This window comes from Chiloscyllium punctatum, chromosome 23 (genome assembly GCF_047496795.1).
Source record: "Chiloscyllium punctatum isolate Juve2018m chromosome 23, sChiPun1.3, whole genome shotgun sequence".
NCBI lineage: Eukaryota > Metazoa > Chordata > Chondrichthyes > Orectolobiformes > Hemiscylliidae > Chiloscyllium > Chiloscyllium punctatum.
Genome location: NC_092761.1, coordinates 19601890 through 19625139, shown reverse-complemented (window position 1 = coordinate 19625139; position 23250 = coordinate 19601890). Strand labels below are relative to the sequence as shown.

The 23250-nt window shown below is 42.1% G+C and overlaps 1 long non-coding RNA gene across 4 annotated transcripts in view; it reads left to right on the top strand.

Moving 5' to 3' along the window:
* The window catches only part of LOC140494032 (uncharacterized), a 59869-nt gene that overhangs the window by 25833 nt on the left and 10786 nt on the right, over positions 1-23250 (top strand). For 2 of the 4 annotated variants that reach the window (XR_011963861.1, XR_011963859.1), the window contains 2 exons: positions 3698-3825; positions 4373-6794. This is a non-coding gene — a long non-coding RNA (uncharacterized lncRNA). Of the gene's footprint in view, positions 1-3697; positions 3826-4372; positions 6795-22311; positions 23010-23250 lie in introns of those variants that run through there. The other 2 variants (XR_011963860.1, XR_011963862.1) reach the window with 2 other exon arrangements.

Here is a 23250-nt window from a genome sequence, read left to right as displayed (position 1 = left end):
AATAGATGGTAAATGGGAATCCATTAGTTTAGGATTCCTCGTTGGCACAGACGAATTGGACTAAAGGTCTGTTTCTTTGATCTTAATAAATTAAGATGCATTCCTCTATTTTGCGGAGAGCTAGCTGAAGCACAGATAATTATCCTTGGAGCTGAGAAGGTGAAGCAGTGATTTTAACCTGGTGCAGATTTGGTTCCAAGGTCTTGAATTTGCAGAGTTAACACTGTCATAATTTTTAGTAACTACTTTCAAGTAATTGGCAAATAATACAAGGTGAAAATGTGAACACTATTTTACTCAGTAAGTTCTGAGCATCTGGAACAGTCTGAACGACACAGATTCAGCAGATATTCTGAAACAGACTTAGAATTTTACTTTTTAAGGAAAGATTTGGGGGGCTATGGGCACGTGGGAGGGGACTTGGGACAGGCTTGCAGCAGGTTGAATAGCCCCCAGGCCCTGTGCTCTGTGATACTGCCCCATTCACTGTGAATGATGAAGCTCATCCCAGGGCAGAGAGAGTGATCAGCCCTCCACTCTCATCACAATGGGGCCCGGCTGATTGACGGCAGCTCCAGACCAATGGGAGGAGAGTCTGTGCGGTCCTGCAGCCAATGGGATTGAATGAGGGGTGTGGCCAGCAAGACAACACCTGTCCATGAGCTGTGCAGGTGCAGTGTCACTGTTTGGGGTTGGGAGAGACAGCAGAGACTGGGACAGAGGCTGTGGGACCTGAATTACAAACTCCCGGTAAATTAAAACCAAAAGAACTGCAGAAGATGTAAATCAGAAACAACGGGATTGTTGTAAAGGAGTTCATTCTCGGTCATGGATTGTAATCCATTGGCATTGTCACGTCGGTTCCAGTGCCGTGGGGAAACACTGGAAATATGATGAATGTAATGTAGGTTTCAGTTATTAAACTGTAAAAAGTGCAGAACAATTTACAAGGATGTTGCCAGGTCTCAGGGGTCTGAATTATAGGGAGAGGTTGGACAAGTGAGGATTTTATGTTCAGAGCAGAGGAAACTGAGGGGGTTCTTTTTTAGAAGTGTATAAGACCATGAGAGGCCATGGATAAGGCGAATGCACTCAGTCTTTTTCCCAGGAACTCAAGGATTTGACGGCTTGATTGGATCAGTTTAAGATTAGAGGAGAAAGAATAAAAGGGAAGCTGAGGAGCAACTGTTTTACACAGAGGGTGGTATGTATATGGAATGAGCTGGCAGTGGAAGTGGTTCAGGCAGGAACACTCACAACAGGTAAAAGATATTTGGACAAATACATGGATAGGAAAGGGTCAGAACCAAATGGGCCAAGTGCAGGATGGACAGCGTGGTTGGACATTCTGATCGGCATGGGCTAGTTTGGGCCAAAGGGCCTGTCTCTGCTGCAGGATGCTATGACTCTAAGTGCATTTGCTATTTCTCCGATTAACTCTGTTGGTATCCTGGGATGTATTCCATCAGGGCAATGAGACTTGTCTACCTTTAGCTCCATTAACTTGTCCAGCTCTAACTCTTTCGTGATAATGGTTATTATCTAGATTCTCACCTTCCTTAGTCTCCTTATCAATTACTGGCATGTTCTTCGTATCCTCCACTATGAAGACTGACTGCTGTGTGCTCATATTCCTGAACCCTGCTGGATAGGAATAACTAGGCACAGAACTCTGAGAGGTCTTCTTTGAGTCTTTAATGATGAGACATGGCAGCTCTCTGGATAGTGTACATGCAGAACACCTCCAGGCAGCATCAGGTAACCCCCCGCCTGTCCGATATATGGCTCCCCTTCTTATACCTTTTGTGGTTTGTGACTTTGAATAGAGACTGTCTCTCAGTATTATCTCCATGGCAGCAGCAGTTAGAAAGTCTAGTTCAGTTCAGCACTTTGTGGTTAAACCACATACCCCACCCCCACGCCCCCATGGCTCCCTCAAGTATCTGACAGGCAGTTCAGTTTCAGTGGGGTATCTATCAGGATTCTGATGTGGAGGAGCTGGTGGTGGGGTGGACAAAGTTAAAAACCACACATCACCAGGTTATAGTCCAACAGGTTTATTTGGGAGTACAAGCTTTTGGAGTGTGCTGTGATTTTTAATTTAATCAGGATTATCTCTATGGTAACTGTTAAGTGCTTCAACAATTACAGAGGCAATATGTTCCCCACACAATAGGTTCCCCTCTAGCAGGGTAAACTGCTATTCTGGCCCTGGGGATAGTTATTCATCACTGTTCTCCCCCAATCCCATCTAGCTTTGTATTGATCTTTAAAGTTTTTCTAATCTCCTTGGTCTTTGCCAATCTGTGTGCATTCTATTTCAGTTTGATAGACTCCCTTATTTCCTCAGACACCCCCGGCAGATTATTCCTTTTCCTACAGTCCTTCCTTTTCCCTGATATATACTTTTGCTGAGCATTTAAAAAAAATGTTTTGATATTCCCGCACTGTCCGTCAACTTTCCCACCATAAAGTCTTTGTTTTCAATCTACATTAGCCAACTCCTGCCTCATCCTATTGTAGTCTCCTTTTGTTTAAGCACTGGATCTTGGGAGTGGATCTAATCTTCCAGCTTTCCATCTGTGTTCTAAGTTCAACCAGACTTCTCAGAATTCTTTTATCCGATTACGAGGGGAGGTGATGTTTCCTGTGTGTTTTGGTTTTCATTGTCAGAGACCTTGGCTTTGTAATAAAGTACAGGATAGATATTCACAACAGAGTACTCTGGACGCTGCGAATGTATGACACAATCTAAAACCATAAATCACTCTCTCCCATCAGTTTAAAATTGCAAAATCATTATCTCCTACACACTTCCTCACGATCTAAGCTTAGAATGCTAATCCACCTGACTATCTGTCATTTTCCGAAAATCTCCTTTGGTGAAGGTGGTGAGTTTTGGATTCAGCTTTCCAGTTATTACCGTAAGAAGATAAGCACTGGGCACAGGAGAGGCAATGCAGCCCTTTGAACCAGCTCCTCCATTTAATACGGTAATGATTGAGCTCACCTCGGTCTCAGCTGGATTTTCCCGCCTGCTCTCTCTCACGTTTCAACTCATTGCAAATTAAAAATCTGTATCTCTTCATTATAATTGGCTCATTGCCCTGGCATCCACTGCATTTTGAATAGGGAATTCCACAGATTCACAACACATTTTGACAAGTACATTCTTCCATATGAGAATAGAATAGAGTCCCTATAGTGCAGAAACAGGGTATTCATCCATTGAGTCCACACCAACCCTACAATGAACATCCCATTCAGACCCACTCGTTCCCTGTAACGTTGCATTTCCCATGGCTAATTGTCTAACCGGCACGTGCATGGACGCTATCAACAATTTAGCATGAGCATTCCATCTAACCTGCACATCTTTGGACTGTGTGAGGAAACTGGTGAACTGCACGAAACCATGCAAACATGGGGAGAATGTGTAAACTCCACACAGTCGCCTAAGTTTCCTGACGCTGTGAGGCAGCAGTGCTAGCCACTGAGCCACCTCTGCTTCAAACCTACTGTGCCTTATTAACCTCCCTATCCCCCAATTGGCTGAATCTATGTTCCTTACGTCAGAAATCAGGTTGTCCAAGCGGATGTCTCAGGAAATCCCAGTGACAGCCCACATGTCCCGTGTGTCTGAATGGGGATCCGATACACAACATCCTCCATCCAACACTTTTCATTCATGTTCCAGAGACAGGGCTCCAGTGGCTGCATGAGGACTGCAACTCCCAAATTCCGTGGCAGGGAGCGCACGTTTGTGGTGAACCTGGCACTGCACACATACAGAATGTGGGTGTGTTTTGGAGCGTGTGCTTTGGGGTAAGTAGTGGAAAGTATTTCACACTGTGATTGTCTGGAGGAGGAACGTATTTGCTTGTAGTATTGATCTGTTGGAGGGTCAAAGTGTCACCACACCCACATGGGACCAAGTTACATTCCCAACTTGTCATAACACTGGAATCGACCAATGAGAAACAAAGAAGGATGTGACCCATTCTCCCAGACTGAAGGTTCCTCTTCTGTCCAGGATCTGCCACCTCCCTGTCTGTTTCCTTTTGTTTCATTCTGCTGTTACATTATTGACTTGCAGCAACTGAAGGGAAAGGAAGTGAACCCAGAAAGGAAGTGAACCCAGAAAGGGTGCAGAGTCTAACCAGGGACGGGATGTGGTGGCATAGACCTGTTTATCAACAACTCCATGAGAATGTGGAGGGTGTACATTAGGGGGTAGGAGAGTCAGAATGGTGAGAGAGAGTAAGTGGGCTGGAGGGTTACAGCTTTGGGGGAAGAAAGGGGAAAAATATATTCCAGAGAAACTAGAATAGTCTGTTCTGAGTTTCTCATCTGTGCATGTTCCTTTATACAGGGTGTAGATGGTGAAGATTTGCAGACTGAAATATCAACATCAGGTGCCGATCCTGATAAAGTTAATCAGAATTTGAAGAATCAAAGATGGAGAATCACTTGGCCAAAATCCTGTAACACTCTCCCTCCCAGCATTGTCGGTCTATCTGCGCCAAATGGACTGTGAATGGTTCAAGACAGCAGTTCACTACCATCTTCTGAAGGGTAACGAGAGATGGGGTATAAATGCTGGCTGAGCCAGAGATGCCCATATCCTGGAAATGGGTTCTATCTCTAGTTGCTGAAACCCAGTTGATGTTACTGCAGGATGATGAGGGAGGCTGAGTGCATCCTCCAGGAGGCAGCACCATCACATTACCCCTGCCTACACCCACACAGTAACACAGTAACGCCACTGGAACAAAAGGCAGTGAAGCCAAAGGAGGACTTAGATATAGTTCTTCGAGGTAAAGTCACGAAAGGGGATTGGAACACAGCAGGAACAGGAGACTGAGCTGGATGGTCAGCTGTTTCCCCTTGAATGGTGGAGCAGGATTGAAAGGCTGAATGGTCTCCTGCTGCGATCTCCTAGGTATGTATATAGTCATGGAGCCCGGGTAGGAAGAAGGGGGCAGGAATTCTCCAGGAGATTGCACTTCCACAACAGTTTTCAGTGAGGGATGGTTTGATGGATTTTATTTAATATTTATCTTTAACACAAGGTTTGTGAATTTGGTTTTAAAATATTGTAGCTATTTATTCCACAATAAATAAAACTAAAAGAAAAGAAATGAAACTATCTGAATATAACAGTTTTTAAAAATTTCAAACGCCCTGTAAAACAAAATCCTGTGTATTCCCAGACACCATCTCTTTCCAGTTACTCAAACTCCAGGGAAATATTCCCTCCCTGTCTGAACCTTTGGTTTGATTTAACTGTTTTTCAGTTCTCCTTCTGTGAGCTGTGAAGTGTTCTTTTTCCCCCCATTTCTCCTACCCAGACGTGTTATCTCACACAGCTGAGCAACCTTCCCACGTTCATCATTACGCCATTTTGGGTTTTTGTTAATATATAATCACCAGCAGTAAACCACCCGTGTAACCAATCGAATATTTACACACAAAGCCCATTACGGGCAAAGCAAGCTATTACAAATGACAGAGTGGGAAGGGACCAAATCAAAGTAGAGTTAGGGGTGAGATGGCAGCAGTGGAGATAAAGCACTGTATCCCCTGCGATGCCCACCTCTGTCTGAAGGCATCGAGAGCATTGATACATACCACATGCTCCTTCTCCAAGGACACCCTGCTTTATCCTCAATCATAGAATAGAATCCCAACAGTGTGGCAGGAGAGAATTGGTCCATCAAACCCCACCAACTCCAAAGAGCATCCCACCTGGAGCACTCCATCCTTTTGACACTGCATTTCCCATGGCTGATCCACTGAGTCTGCACAATCCTGGACACTGTGGACAATTTCGCACAACTGCTCCACCTAACCCACAAATATTTGAACTGTGCGAGGAAACCAGAGCACCTGGAGGGGGCCCACACAATCTTAGGGGAATGTGCAAACTCCAAACAGACTGTTGACCAAGGCTGGACTCCAACCTTGTACCTGGTGCTGTGAAGCAGCAGTGCTATAATCACATTTTAAATCAAAACAGATGATCCCTGCTCATTGTCACGTTGCTGTTTGTGGAGACTTATTGCCCAGAGAGACATCCTGAGATGCAGAAAGAGACAATATAAATTCAGTCAACTCCAGCCGAGTTAATGTGATTAACAACAACATCAATACTCCAACAGTGCCATCAGACCTCGTACCTACTCTATCATTTACGATTTTTAACCCATGGGAAGTTTGTTACCAGCTTCGATGACAGCCATAATGCTCTGACCACTTTGACGGAGCCAGTGCAAGTCAGTTCTAATAGTTATCAACAGATTGAATCTAAACAGGATGCCCCACAACAGGAAGTGCTCTGACACTCAATGCCCGTAAGCCAAGGTCATTTTCCTAAAACCACTCACGTCTGGTAATACCATTGAAGATATTTTACACAGTAACCTTTCAGTCTCAATTGTCAGTTCCAGTCCATGAAGCAGTCAGTAACATGCACCAGTGAATTGAATTCTAACAGCAGCATTGCCCTGACAGGAGAGATTGAGGAGTTTGAAGCTGTCTTCTCTGGAGTATCTAAACATGAAACACTTCAAATGAACAAAAATCTTAAAGAGCTTGAGAGGATAGATACAGGAAGGATGTGCTCTCTGGCTGGTGTGCCTGGAATAAAATAAGCACTAACTACGGTATCTTCACCCAGCATCCCCTTTAGCTGCATAAAAGTTTAATATTTATTTGCTGCTCTAATTACACTCCCAGTTTTAACTGCTGTAATGTTGATGACTATGCAAATGTATAAAATATAATTTAATCCATCCCAAAACCTCTCTGTACCTGTGTCTCACTTGTGCTCACCGAGACACTCATTCAATCTGACCTCTTTACAAACCCTGCCCGGATATTTCCTTAGAGGGCTCAGAATGAAATATTCACAGAATTGTTACTGTGCAAAAGGAGGCTGATTGCCTCATCAGCTCTCCAAAGGATCACCTCACTGAATGCTATTATTCTCCCTTTACCCCATAAACCTTCCCATTCGTCCGATTCTAATAACACCGGCGAGTTCACAAGTAACCACAGCGATTGGATTTGTTTTGTTTGTTCATGGGATCATGGCATCACTTGCTGGGACAGCATTTGTCATCCATTCTAACTGCCCAGGAGATGGTTCAGAGTCAACCATGTTATTCAGTGTCTAGTTTCATATGTAGACTGGACCAGGTCAGAGTTAATACAGTTTCCCAGACCCAATGACATGAAGAGTTGATTTCTGGCCTACTATCTTATTTCTGAAATGATAATGAATAATTTTTGCAGTTGAATTAAAAGTGAAAGACCAAAATGTGTTTTATTCTGATTGACCACATCTTCCTATTTTCTCAGTTGTTATTGACAGTCTCATTCCTCTCGCACCAGAACCTGTTCCAGAGAGTGTTACAGAAAAGGCAGAATGGTCAGCTGCAGGTGGTCACTTGACCGGTCACTGGATCCAAAGGTTCACTCTCCACAGATGCTACCAGATCTGCTGAATTTTTCCAGCAATTTCTGTTTTTGTTCCTGATTTCCCAGCATTTGCAGATGTTTCGTGTTTGAATATTGATCTTGCCTGTTGCAGAGGAGTTTATTGATGAGTTTGGAGAGTTTTGAACATTGCAACTTAGGCCACAAATCAGCCATGATCTATTGAATGGCAGAGCAGGGTTGAGGGGCTGAATGGCCTCCTCCTGTTCCAATGAAAGTTACCCATCGGCAGCTTGTTGTTACATTTCCCCTCACTGCTCACTTCACCTCCATGTCTAACACACTGTTACTGACTGAACAAACCTCCTGCTCATGTTCAGTGGCTCCCTCTACTGCCACCCGGATTTAACTCTCATCATGGGATGCTGTCTCGTGTTACTGCGGGAATGCCCACAAGGACTCATCCTGGAGCGTTATCCCGTGGGATCCAAAAATCCCGTTTATTTCCTTCTTCCTATTTCACTCTCAGTTTAAACCCATTCTCCTGTCATGCTCTTCAACATGCCCATGTGGGTGGACTAGAGGCAGCTGGCACCTGAGATTGAATCTGCCTCCCCCCACAATCAGGGATTTGGGAAAACACTCAGACAATGATCTATCCATCTGATTGTTGACTCAGACAGATAGGCAGAAAGAAAGATGCACATTTAGATAGCGCCTTTGATGACCCGGGGCAATGAAACATGCTTCCAACCCAATGATTTCAACTTCAATCTCTGAAACACAGACACAAAGCTTCCTACTTGTACCAGGTTGCCTCTCAGCCTTCTCTTTTCTTAAAAGTTTTAAGCTGTTAAGCCTTTCCTGGTGATTATAACCTCTGTGTTTCTGTCAGAGTTGTGACTGAACCTTTATTTTCCTGTTGTGAGTGATGCTAGTAGCAGAAACAGTTCCTGACTTGTGAGGGGTTTCGGTTGGAGTATTTATATTTACACATTCTTTCCCACCCTCACATACAGTGTGAAATTGATGTTAAACAGAAGGAAAGGATTGAGTGAGCACCCACAGAAACACAAAAGGCAGCATGTGTACCTGAGTTGAATGAACCTGGATTTAGGAAAATGTTACAACAATCACAACTAGTTAGAATTACAGAATCCCTTAGGCGCACAAAGAGACTATCCAGTCCATCGAGTCTGCAATGAACTGCTGTCCCACCCTACCTCCATAACCCCACATTTAGCATGGCTAACCCAACCCACCTAACCTACGCACTACAGGCCACGTTAGCACGGCCAACCCATCAAACCGGCACATCTGTGGGAGGGTCACATATTATGTCTAAGTGCTCAGGATTGTGGATGAAGGCTCACAAATACATGTCTCTGACGCTAATCCTCTTTTTTTTCAAAATAAAATCTGGGGGAAACTGCAGCCAGAAAGATTTCCAATTATCTCATGAGGAAGAGAATTCAAAACTCGTGCCACTGACCCAGGGGGCGCAGTGAAGTCACAGAGGTCTGGGAACCATCAGAAACGTAATGAGTTGTGAGCAAGGTGGGGGTGAGACAAGGATAAAAAGACAGTCTGTCACATGGGGGAAGGCAGGAGAGATTAAACAGTAGAAATGGTAGTCCCTCAAGGCCACAGCGAATGGAGTTAGGGCTTGGAAAGAAACAAGGAAACAAGCTGTCAAATAAATATATTTAAAAAACAGATTATAACAACATAGAGGGCAGAGTACACAGTCTGAAATTGCTGCTCTCGTTGGTGAGTACAGAACGCTAAAAAGCCTGGGTCATTCTATTACAGCCAACACATGCAGGATAGGCCAAGTGGCCTCGATCTGTGCTGTAACTTTCTGATAAATTTATTCTGACATTTGGAATTCAGGTCGGATGATGTTCATAAATTCTCAAATTGGACTTGAGTTTAATATTCTGGAGAAATGTTAAATCAATCACAATGATCCCATTCTGCAGACTTTAGTCCGCAGCCCTGCATGTTCCAGCATCTCAGTTACATCCATGTCCTTTTGTTCTAATGTGATGCTGGTTACTGCCTCTGCCACCCCATCAATGCGTTCCTGCTCCCCACCATCTCCGAGTGAAATGAATTCTTCCCTCCCTTCTTTCTGGGAATTAGTTTCAATCTAAATCCTCCAGTTTCTGACCTCACAGTTAATGAATAGCTCCTTCCTATCCACTCGATCTGGATTCCTCAGCATTTTATCACTTCAATTAAATCTCAGCTCATCCTCCTCGGAAATCATCCCCAGCCTATCCAATTTTTTCTCAGAGCACAAATTTTCCAATTGTAGAAACATTCTGATCAATCTCCTCTGTACCCTCTGGTGTGATCACATTAACCCTGGAATAAGGGGATCAGAAGTATGTGCAGTACTTTAACTGCAGTCAAACAAGTGTTCCTGACATTTCCCATGTCACCTCCGTGTTCTTGTGGTTGTCGCTCAGACAAGAAGTGTCCTGGTTTTCCCACTTGGAACTGGATGTGCACTCCATGGGGCTGGGATTCCCTACCATGTGTCTATTTGTTAACTAAACCTAAATTGACTTCAGATGAAAACAAGATTATCAGCTACCTACCAATCAACTTCTTCCGTTACACCCAAGTTACCTTACTTTTTAAAAATCTCTTTAAAATTATTACTATCTAAACACAACAGGCTTTAAGTTGCTGATCAAGTATTCAGATGTCTCCACTGTTACAATCACTTGAAGATTATCTTCACCTTCAGCTACATTTGGTGAATTGAACACTGATTGTAAATATATGAATATCAAACGGACTTGAGTTTTATGGTAATTAATCCAGTCTGACATTCTTGTTGGTTAATATCTTGAAGAGAACTGTCCTCAGAACTCCAGGTGTGCTCTGACTTCATTCACAACTGGATGTGGCTGGACTGCAGATCTTAGATCTGTTGTTTCCTGGATTGCTTTGCCTGTCTATCACTTTCTGCTTATGCTGCTTGGAACACAAGTAGTCCTCTTTGGTAACTTCATCAGGTTAACACCTCATTTTTAGGTATTCATGCTGCTGTTACTGACATGCCCTCCTGAATTCTCTCAGTTGAATGAGGATTGATCCTCTGGTTTGATGGTAAGAGGCAAGTTGGGGAATATGCTGGGCCGTGATTCTGTAAGTTTTGTTGGAGTACAATTCTACTGCTGTTGGTGGAAGGAAAGGGCTAAACTCTTGCACTGTAAGCCATATATGTAAGAAGCTACATGCAGTATCATGAACACTGATTGGCCAAGAAATGAATTGCGAGCATCACTGTACAATGATGCAGGATCATAACTGCAGCAAGGGGAGATTAAGAACCAACTTGACATAGGAGTAGGGAAAGAAGCAGCTGATCACATTGTCTCATTAATAGTCACAAAGAGACTCTGTGAGATTATTGTACTGTTGGAGTTGAGGATGGAGGAGATCGGGGAGATGGAGAGCCCTTCTACAGAAACTAATCTGTCTGAGAGTTATGGGATCGACTTGATTGCCATGCATTTAATAGAAAGTTAATTGAAACTGTTTTTATCCCCAAAAGATAACAAGACAATAGAAACAAACCCCAGAATACATGGTTCAGAGATGGATGTCAATAGACCATCAACATCCAACTCCTGCAATTATTCAGCAAACGTATGTGTGATTACCCTGTTCTGATGAACCAGAAAATCACTGTTCACTCTGTGCAGGTGGACAGCGATGTGGGGAAGGATTGGCCGAGTGGTATTGTCACGAGACAGTTAATCCAAAGCCCCAGATAACGTTCTGGAGACCTGGGTTCAAAGCCTGCTGCAGCAGATGCGGGGGATTTGAATTCAATTAATAAAATTTCTGGAATTTAAGAGTTTAATAATGACCATTAATCGATTGCCAGAAAAACCCATCTGGTTCAGTAATGCCCTTTCAGGAAGTAAGCTGCCATCCTTACCTGGTCTGGCCAACATTGTGACCTCAGACCCACAGCAATGTGGTCGACTCTTACCTGCCCTCTGGGCAATTAGTGATGGGCAGTAAATGCTGCCGGGCCAGCGACACCCTCATCCTGTGAATGAATAAAGGAAAATAAAAATCTCTACCCAGTGTGAATCTGTACATGTTCAACAATGTTGTGAACATTTCCAAAGCTAAGATCTCTATGTGCAAAACGTTATGAGCTGCCAAAACCATTGTTCATTACTTGGCGTGAACAAGAGAAAAAGATCCTTCAACTTGTGGTTATGAGTAAATTCATTGGTGTCTCAGCAGGATGGATGCCTGAGTGAATCCCTTCACACAGAGCAGGTGAACAGCTTCTCCCCAGTCTGACGGGTTTGGCTAATTTCTAGGTGGGATGGGTAAAGAATTCCCTTCTGGCATTCCCCACGTTTCCAGAGTCGGTCCCTAGTGTGCCTGCACTGGTGTTTTGCCATTTCAGATAAATGCTGGCAGAGTGTTATACACACCGTTACACCCCCCCTCCCCTCCCCTCCCCCACCCCAGAACCAAGTATAAAACAGTAAACATTATCTCCTGCTGTGGAGGGACAGCCTGTCTTGGTCTGAGTAGGAACATTGAGCCGATTTACCTCAATGACAATTTAATCGGTGACCAGAGCAAGTTAAGCAAGTCCAATTAAAATGCATTGTAGCACAGAAAGAGGCCCATCAAATCCAAGCTGGCGCTCTGTAGCAGAATCTCACATTCTCATTCCCCATATGTCTCCCAAACTCTGCAAGTTTATTTCCCTCAGAACTGATCTAATTGTTTTTATCAATCATTCATCTTCTCTCCCTGCACCACCATAATAGGCAGCATGTTCTGCATATTTCCAGCCAATACAGTCAGCAGAAACACTTGCTCATCTCCTGCTGTCTCAAAATCTCATATCTGATCTTAATTCTTGTGCCATCATCTATCGAATACAGATATTTTTGTCTGTTATATCTCGGTGTGTTATAATCTTATACAGCTTTATCAAAAATGTATTTAACTTATTTACTTCCATGAAAATAGCAATCTCTTCAAATCAATCCAGTGACTGCATTTTCATCATCAGTGAACCACTCCAGTAAGTCTGTACTCCACACCCTGAAGATCACTCATATCCTTCCTTGTTAATGTCTGTTTTGTTCCACAAATCCAGACGACACAAGTTTTCTGCACAACAGCAGTGGCTTTATTATTGGACAGCTGGCAAGAATTTCAAAGCATCTCTAAAGTTGCCGAGTGTCTACTTGTACAGACTCTTCTTCATGAATCTCTGCCTTACCCACAGAGACAGTATATTTAATAAGAATTAGACAAAGGCATATCAGTCACATGGGTGATTGTCATTACATAGTTTAAAGCAGGTAATTATGAATTTACAAAGCTTGATGAATGCCAATGTCCTGTGATAATGTGTGATGGATTACAGAAACTGATTATCGTATTGTCCACGATTATGTGTTGATGGGAAGAGATTAAGGCAGAAGGGTTCTTCTTTCAGTGAATGGGGGATTCACTTACCTATGCTCATATGGAGGGGAAGTAGTGAGACAATGGGAGCAGGAGGCAGTTTAACAGGGTTGTGCCCAGGACTCTCAGTCTCTGATTATCTGTCCGTCTGCAACTTCCCCTCTCAGCTCTTGCAGTCGCTTTGTCAGTTCTTTCACAAATTGTTTCACCCTATCCTTGCCATTGTACATCTCCTGCCCTCCCACTACCATACCCTCTGGCAGCTGCATAGTCCATCCGGTCACTAATTCAAAGGGGGATTGCTCAGTTCCCTTTGCTGGGGGTGACGTCAGTTTCATTAGGATTGTGGGGAGTACCCTAACCCATCCCGGCCTGTCTCTGTCAGGGCCTTAGTCAGACTAGCTTTCAGTGTCTGCTTCATTCCTTCTTCTGTCCCTGAGCTCTGGGGGTGGTGTGTGAGATGGGATTTCTGCTCAGTACCAAACAGGCCACAGAGCTGCTTAACTTCGTTTCCTGGAACATGTGTCCCTTGGTCAGAACCTGCAGGGGAATGCTTCCACCCTCTGAGTAAACCTGTTTATTAAGACCCAGCAGGATTTCCTTCCCTGGGATTGAGATGGGGGTGTAGGTAAAATCCATCTGTAATTGTTCCCCTGAGTCCCTGGGTCCCTTCGGCTGCCTCCATTTTATCCTGATTGTTTTCCCTGGCTCACACTGTGTACAGACTACACCCCTTCGACAAAACCTTCTTGTTCCAGAACACCCCTGTAGTTGATCATTCGATATTGCATTTTATCCTGCTCAATATGGGCCAGCCCATGATATGTTTTTAATAATGTTTGTCTTATACAGTGGCACTGCTGGATCATCCTATGTCCTATTACTGCCCCACCCTTTTCCCATTCCTGTTTCTCCTGCTATGGGACTGTTTCTGGAAATGTCTTTAAACTTTCCTTTCTCGCTTCTGTAGCTACTGCCACTGCATCCTCCTCAAATGTATGCACTGTTTCAGTAAATATGTTCACCCATGCTCACCAACTACCCTGTTGGTGTGGCGTTTCTACTTTCCTGTCAGCTCTAATCTTCATTATTGCTGCTTCACTGGGAAAGTTAGCTGCTTCCAATAACTCTCTGACCTGTTCTTCATGCTCAATGTGGTCCACAGACAGGGTGATATACCTTCACCGAGCCCAGTCATGAACTATACCAAAGGCATGCTGACTGCGTGCATTTTGCCCCCCTCACCCCTGGTTAATGTCCGCGCTTCTGCCAGGGCTCCTGATGGTTCTCTATTTCTGGATAATTCCTCACAAAATTCCCACAATAATTAAACAATCCTAAAGTTTGCCTGATCCCTGTACGGTGTGCGGGTGGATAGTTTTATAATCATAGTTTTTGTTCCCGCTGGGTCTGTTCCCTCTCCCTTCCTGATTTGATCTCCCCAATGTGATATCCCCGTTCCGTCTCTCCCTACCTTCCCAGTTTCACTCTCTGTGTGTTAATTTTAAGCCTGGCCTGGCTAACCTGATCCAATACTCTGTATAATATCTGGATATGTTCTTTCTCACTGCTTGAGGTGATGAGGTGTTGGTAAGATCAGTGTGACGAAATCCATCAAACACACATCGGTGGGATATACTGGAATATTGCGGGATCCCTGAGGTAATAGTATCCTGGTGGACTGTTCTCCTCGGTCAGTAAACACCACTCTCTTCTGCCATTCAATGTCCACAGGTATTGACCCAGACTATTTCCAGCTTCTGTCAATCTATCACTGTCACAATTACTGCCTCTTCAGCCCCAGCTTTGATGAGATCCCATTTGTGTGGGGAATGAGAGGGCCCTCGATCTCTACAGAGTCGATAGATAACAACCCACTATCCTGTTTGATTTACACAGACCGCTGAGTGGGTCCGAGCTATAACCCACCAGATTCTCTGACTGTCCCAGTCTCCCTGCAATGTAGCTACTCCAGAGAATTTGCCTCTCCTTTTCTTTCTGTCCCAGTCCTGGCCGGAGCATCCCCATGTTTAAATTCGGGTGTTGATGTCAATAGTTGCCATTTTAGAAAAAATAGGAACAACTCCCAGAATGGTCCCTTCTTGAGTGTCACACCTCCATATCTGAATACGTTTTGTCATACTCCTGGTCTACATCGGGACAGGTTTGCTTCATCCACCTTCCTAGGTTCCCTCTCCGACTGCTCTCATTTTAGTAATTGAGGGGGTGAGGGGTAAATCCTTATCGGTAACTGACAAAGATGCTCCGGTGTTAGAATCATGCAAGTGTTGGCCCCTTAACAGCACGTCAATGAATATTCATGGGCTATGCATATATCGACATGAATACAGGCCACTCACAATATGAACACCTATCTCCCTCTCTCTGCCTACATTCCTTGTCGATGTGCTCTTTCCTGCTTCCCTTGTAACATTGTGGGTCTGATTACCCTCCCTGTACTGCAGCTATTCCCCTGTGTTTCTGTGTTTGCCTCAGCTCTCATGGTCCAATTCAGAATGTGGTTAGAATTATCTCCCACTGAGAGTCCCATGTTTATAATTACAGTTAAATAGGGTCCCATGTCATCTTTTAAATGCATCAAACCGATATCATCATCACAGTTTGGGGTGTGGTAATCCCCCATAGTCCTTACACACCTCAGGCTTCCTCTCTGTATGATCCTCGATATTACCCTTGGTTCCCTGAGACACCAAGGTTATTTTAGCCCATTCAGCCTGTCCCCTCCCCAGTGTGTCCCTGTAATATCTGTAAATGCCTGGAGGCACTCATCAGCTGTGCACTGGGGGGAACCGTCTCGCACCCCATCCTCTCATTGCAGGTACAGTTTCTGCTGTACACTTCAGGGCATCTTGGGCCGAGGGAGGGTCCATACATCATCTTCGGTGAGACTGTGTACCTCTCCTAATTCATCCATATTGTCCCAATAAGGCCCATTATTACCATTTCTCTATCAGGCTGGGTGTTCATTCACCAACATCTGTTATTCAGCGGGTGAACGGTTCAGGTTTGGTTTCTGTCAGTTCCCTTTGTTGCTCCCTACTGTTTAAGTTGAGCTTTGATGCCCAGTGGTGCCATAGAGAGGGCCTTCTGGGCCTTATAGGGCAGTGGGTCATCCCACCCATTGTCGTCCCTCTGTCCATACGTGGGCGCTTTGTCATCTAACCCGTTCCAGTCAGTGTCACCATCCTCACTGCCTTCTGAGGAGAGCGGGGCACTCGGTACCTCCCCCCACTGTAACTACCACCTGGCCCTTTGGCTTTAAGGCCTCACGTCTGAGAGCCACCACCTTCACTTGTTCCTGTTTCCCATAATAATGTAACACATCCTGTCATTCCTGGAATAAAACAGAGCAAAATGTAAATTTGGTTTTACTTGAAATATTAATAATTTGACATTTACTTTACATATCTATAGAGGTGAAAATTCTACTATGATTATTTAAGTGAATTTAACGTGATCATACAATGAAAATAACTGATAGTCAACGACAATGAATGAACTGAATAATATGTGATTATTTGTACAAGTTCTTGCAATGAAAATTCAATTTTATTTAATGTTTGTCACCCATTACAACATGGGCATTGTTATTAGGGAATAAATTAATGGAAGGATATCAGAGAAAATAAATAGACTTTAATTTTAGCTTCACTGCAATAATGAACCAAAACAATATTTAGAAATATGGTTAAACTACATAACAAAGTTTCCAGTGTCATTATTGACATGAAAACAATTTTAGTTTGCAAGTTGTTTTATACTAAGAATAATTGAAAATGAATTGTGATTTGGAATACACCATTTAAAATATATTTTGAAGAGAATAATCAGATACTTTTTTGGAGGAAATTAGGAATGGCAGTAAATATATATTCATTGATATTAATAGTTTTAAATGTTGAGAAGTTGACTGGGATTATTTGTTTGAGAGTGGCTGCATGATTATAAAGACCAATTCACCATTTTCATTGCACTGTTGGTTTCACTAGAATCTGTTGTGGTCTGAGCTCTTGTTCTGTGCAGTGGACTGTCACTAATAGCTTAATTAACCTGCGAGTCCCTGATCAGGTTTCCTTTGTCTGTAAGTCAGTCTGTAAGTGAGCAACACACCTCCTTTTGTGGGGGGAAATAAATGGCAGATCACACTGAGAATGGTTTCTAGCACACACCATCAGCAGGGAAGGGTTTTTTCTAAAGATTTCCAATCTCTATCTACAAATCTGATTTGTCATTTTGTGGAGGATTCAGCCCCTTTGTTCTGAGCTGTTTTTATACAAGCAGTTGGTTCATTATGTCTTTGCCAAGAATGTTGTTTACTTTTCCCTATTACTGTGATTCTGCAGGTTCGCATATTCTGTGAGTCAGTAATGTTCAGTAACTGAACATTGAATGATTTTGTCTCTAACAGAACAGTGGCCTTGTTTTCAGTTAAGTATTCACTTTCCATTTCCTGGTTGTATTGAATGTTCCAGAACCAGACTCTGAGCAAGGTTTCCATTCACTTGTGTTGGAGTCACTGACAGCCACATGGTCAGTCAGTTTCAGCAGTTTGAATTCAATAATCATCTAGAATTATGAGTCTATTGATGAAATTATTCTCGATTGTCAGGAAAAACCCATCTCGGTCACTGATGTCCTTTAGGGAATGAAGCTGCCATCCTTACCTGATCTAGTCTACATGTGACCCCTGACCCACAGCAATGTGGTTGACTCTTACCTGCCCTCTGGGTAATAAATGCTGCCCATAGCCAGTGGCACCTACATCCAGTGAATGAATTTTCAACAAAGCTCTTAGTCCTGTGTCATGTGAGAAAGAAGCAGAAGGTGAAGTTTCAGCCCCTCAAGTCCACTCCATCATTCAATAAGGCCAGGCCTGATCTGTTAGTGATTTGTGTTCCATCTTCCCCCAACGTCCCTTAACAAGAACCTATCAACCTGTGTCTTAAAAATATTCATTGAGCACACCTTCTGGGGCAGAGAGTTCCAAAGTTGCACAGCCCTCTGGGAGGAAATAAATCTCCTCATCTCTGTCCTGAAAGGGTAAATCTAATTTTAAAGCAGTTCTCTTGAGTTCACGTATGACCCACAAGAGGAAACATCCTTTCCACATCCTCCTTAACAAACCATTCAGGATCTTAGACACTTCAGTCATGTCACCCCTCACTCTCCCAAACTCCGGTTGAAACAAATCCAGCCTGTCCAACCGATCCACATTTTATTACTGTCACGCCGGGTTGAAATGTTGTGTTGTGTTTATTATGCAGTGAATGCGTTGTTCCACTGTGTGGGCTCTAAGAGTCAACGTGAGCCATACTAGCTTTCCTGTCTCACTGTGTTACATATATCTTACATCACTGTGGTGATCCTATCCCTCCCTACCTCATATAACCAAAAAGAATGGCAGAGAGAGATCAAGGAAAGTTGTGAGAAAATGTGTTGTTGCCGAAAAGGTACTTGGTCTGTTTGTAGAGATTGCATTGTAATTGAAGTAACCAGTTAATGAAAAGTTACTGACAAAATATTTGAAGTGGAGTTGCTGCTGGTGATGGAAATGCTGCTGGTTGGTATAAGAGAGGGCTGGGGGGAATACTGTACTGATGAGAATGTTGAGCAAGGTAACCTTTTATCTTTGTCAATAAGAAGAGGCAGAGATTGCAGCTAGGACAGCGTTGGAGCTGTTTTGATCTTGCAGACGTTATTTTAATATTTATTTAATGTGATGTGTGTGTCACTGGCTGGGCCCAGCATTTATTACCCGTCCCTAGTTACCCTTGAGAAATTGGTGCTGAGCTGTCTTCTTGAACTGCTGCAGTCTACCTGCTGTGGGTTGACCCACGATGCCATTGGGGTGGGGATTTCCAGGACATTCACCCACCGACAGTGAAGGAATGGCAATGTATTCCCAAGTCAGGTTGGGTTAGTAACTTGGAGGGGAACTTGAAGGTCGTTGTATTTCCATCTAGCTGCTGCCTTTGTCCTTCGAGATGGAAGTGGCCATGGGTTCCTTGAGTGTTGTTAGGGCTGCACTAATCCAGGCAAGTGGGGAGTATTCCATCACACTCCTGACTTGTGCCTGGTAGCTGTAGGGCAGGCTTGCAGGAGCCAGGAGTTGAATTACTCCTGTAGCCTCTGTATTTGTGTGGTGAGACCAATTCAGTTTCTGATCAATGATTATCCCCAGGATAATGTTGATAGTGGGTGTTCAGTAATGGTAACAGCATTGAATGTCAAGTGATGGTAGTTAGGTCATTTCTTATACGTGATGGTCGCAGCCTGCATTTGTGTGGCATGTATGTTACTTGCCCCTTGTCAGCCCAAACCTGGATATTGTCCAGATCTAGTTGTTCTTGGGGTTGGACTGCTTCAGTACCTGAGGAGTTAATTGTTTATCAACGTTCAATAATTACAAAATTATGCAAATTCCTTTTTCTATCAAATGTCATGGACTGTATCTTGTGGTCACTCTGATATTAACTTTCGTTATCTCCTTATTTTCTTCCTAATTCAGACACAAATGTTTGAACATCGATCAGGATTAAATTAAATAATTTAAAAACATACGTTTCTACATGTAAACTAATTGAATGAAATCCATTCCTTCTGTATTGTCTGCATTTTGAGCAAAAGTCATTTCTTTTCAATAATTACCGAATGGCTCATTTATTGTCCTCAATCCATCAATCCAGCTGTTATATTTTAGTCTTCAGTTTACCGATCTTAATGATGTCTAATCAACATCAGAGCAAAGGGCTTTTAAAATGTTGAGTCAACTTATTTGTTCTGATTACAACATATATTATGAATTCATTATCCTTATAATAATTACAGAATAATTTGTTTGTCTTTCTAACATGTCTAGTCAGATCCATATTTTAATTTAATCCATTGTTTCATTTAATCCATTGTAACAATACTATTGATTTCAGGTCAAGTATCCCACAGTGGAACCAATGATTTTGCATCCAGCATGCTTTGAAAACTGACTTTTGCTCATTTGAATAATCACAGTAATCTCAGCCTTATAAGTTCAGAGAACTGTAATTACTTTTCACTGCAATGATTGCTGTTCATGTCTACACATTGCACAGTCATATAGCAACATTAAATATCTCCTTCCTTGAAGTGCACTGATATATTTTCAAAAATCTATGTGTTGCTAATATGTAACTATTGTTCAGTTCAGTAAGGGGTATAAATGTGCAATAATAGCTCAGTACGTGAACTGATGTGAATATATTGCCGTGTACAAACTCACAATCATTGTGAAAATCAATTTTTATTTTAACCATGGAAACACAGTTGAATTAATTCAATTATATTTCACTTTAATGTTCGCATTCATTGTATTTCTAGTCACAATAAGAGTGAACTATTTCATGTGACAAAATTATTTAAAATTCATGTCACTTTTTCATGGACACAAAGTAGAATTAACACCCATTTTTGCTTTCCTTTACCCATCACAGTCAAGTTTGAATTGTAGAAAGTTAGACTGATACAGCATGAAATCAGGCCATTCAGCCCAACTTGGCATTCTGGCCAGGTTTCCGAAACTAAACTAGTCCCATTTTCCTGTGTTTGTCCCATATCCCTCTGGATGTTTTCTATCCATGTAACTGTCCGAAAGTCTTTTAGATGTTGTAATTGTACCAGCTGCTGACTTTCCTCTCACATCTCATCTCAATATGCCAAACACACGTTGTGAAAAGAGTTCCCCCTCAGATCCCTTTTAAAACTTTCCCCCTCACCTTAATAACATTCATACTTTAATCAGTGACCTGAAGCAAATAAATTCAAGATATTGTGACCATTATAATCAACAACAGATACAAGTTGAGAAAATGTTGGATTGAAAAGTAATTCAATTGACACTTAGATATTTTCTAATCAACTCTGAGGTGCTTTGACACATCTCGGTTTAAGGTAGGAATTGAACGCCTGCCTCCTGGTCTATTAGTACAGACATTACCAGAGCCCTCCATAATGTTCCCATGCAGGAAGGGCAGGACTATAATCACATACTTACTGTGGTTACTCACAGGGAAAACTGCTCAGATATTTATCATGATAATTGGACTGGGATTGTATTAGACAGTTCCATTGTGTAATGGATAAAAAGAATGATGGAACGAAGCGACAATGATCTTAAATAAATATAAGTCTCATGATAATCAAATAAGTCAATATGTTTGAAGCAGTTATTCATATACATAAATTAACATTGACCTCCTTTGTAACGCACATGAATTGGAAATAAAGCATTGGCCATTCAATGTGACTACTCAGCGAAAGACAACTTTCTTTAGTTTCACAAAATTGTGATTTCTAAGAATTCAAGATTTATTGTAAAAGAATAGAGCAAACATTTGTTAATTCAGGTTTGTGTACACAAGAAACACGTGAAATTTAAATAATGTTTAATGTGAAAAATAGTTAGCTCTTTTGTAATAATCAGAAATATAGAAATGTTAGCATTGAAGTGAAATACAATCAGTACAAGAACGCAAAAAACTGTGGATGCTGGAACTCAGAAACAAAATCAGTAATTGCTGGAAAACAACTCAGCAGGTCTGGCAGCATCTGTGGGAAGCATTCAGTGTTAATACTTTGGGTCCAGTGACCCTTCTTCAGAATGTATTTTTGCTCACAGCCAATTCACTCTAACTAAGCTTCCACACTGAAAATTATTTTGCTCAGATTAAGAGATTGGAGAGTGCAATATTGTTTGTCAGTTGATGTATTGAGCCATTGTTCCACATCGACAGCTGGATATATTGCATTCAAACAATGATTACCAGTTAGACATTAGCAATAATTAGTTTTAAAATGGCTGAAACCAAATTTAAGGTTGATAAGAAAATCCTTATTGCAATGTAATTGGGCAGTATATCGGAAAAAACTGAAATATTGAAGTGAAAAATAATTAGCCATCTCTTAATTGATAAGGCTAATTAATAATTGTTCCATTAATATGAGAATTCAAATATAAGAGAATGAGATAGTTACTATGAGTGTGGAGTGAGAAAACTTTGGTTGATTACAGGTGTGTTGACCTGAAAAGAATGTTAATATTTCATTATGATACTGGCACTAAGAAATAATGGATTCAACTAAAATGTGAATCTCATGATGGTGTGAGAGTTGAAATGACAATTAAATAATAATTAATATCAGAACTCAACACGTAAAATGATTCAATATATTCAAAGCAGTTTGTACGGGATATTCATTAAGATCAGTAAACTGAGAATTAAAATATTGGGTTAATTTAAAACAAAAATCACACCTTCAGAGATATTCATCAGAATTGTTTTGTAATTGAAAAAACCTCATTTATTCAAGAATTCTGCATTTCCCTCATTTTCTGTCTTTTTTCCACAGGGATCTGTACTGGAACCCTTCTGGTTATGATACAAATATATAGAAGACACATGAATTAAAATCTAATTGGGTGAGTTAATAAGCTTGCAGATGATACAAAGTATTCGCACCTGCACTAAAATGCAGAAGGTTGTCGAAGAATGCAGCAGGAGAAAAAGATAAACTGCAGCTATGGGCAGAGAAATTAAAGGTAAAGCTTAATCCATACAAGTGTGAGGTGTCTCACTTTGGGAGCTCAAATGTTAAGGAAAAGTAGATAGTCAATGGCAGGACCCTGAACAGCTTTGTTGTTCAAAGGTATCTTGGCATTCAAGACCATGGCTCCCTGAAAGTGTCCATGCAAGTAGATCGGGTGGTAAGGAAGGCAAATGGCATGCTGGCCTTTATTCATCAGGGAACTGGTTACAAGAGTCAGGATATCATGTTGCAACTTCATAAGATTTTGGTTAAAGCATACTTAAAGTATTTATTTACTTCTGTTCGCCACATTACAGGAAGAATATGGAGGATTTGGAGAGGGTACAGAGGGCATTTACCAGGATGCTGCCTGGATTTGGAGACGCTGCTTTTTTGTGGAGTGGCGGTGGCTGTGGGGAAGAATTGATTGAAGTCTGTACAATCATGAGATACATAGGTAGAGTTGTCAGTCAGGAAGTTTCTTCCCAGAATTGAACCGTCAAAACTATGAGGCAAGCATTTCAGGCTTGGGGGGTGGGGGGAGTTCAAGGGGCATGTGAGGGGCAATTATTTTTTACACAGGGAGTGGCAGGTGTCTGGAATGAACTTCAAGGGTTGGTGGTGGAGCCAGATACATTAAGGCTATTTAATGTTCATTTAGATAATTTGGATGGATATGGATCAAGGGTCGGCAGAAGGGATGAGTTTCTTTTGCATTATGTTCAGCATTCCTGTGCTGCACAGATTTTTGAGAGAAAACTA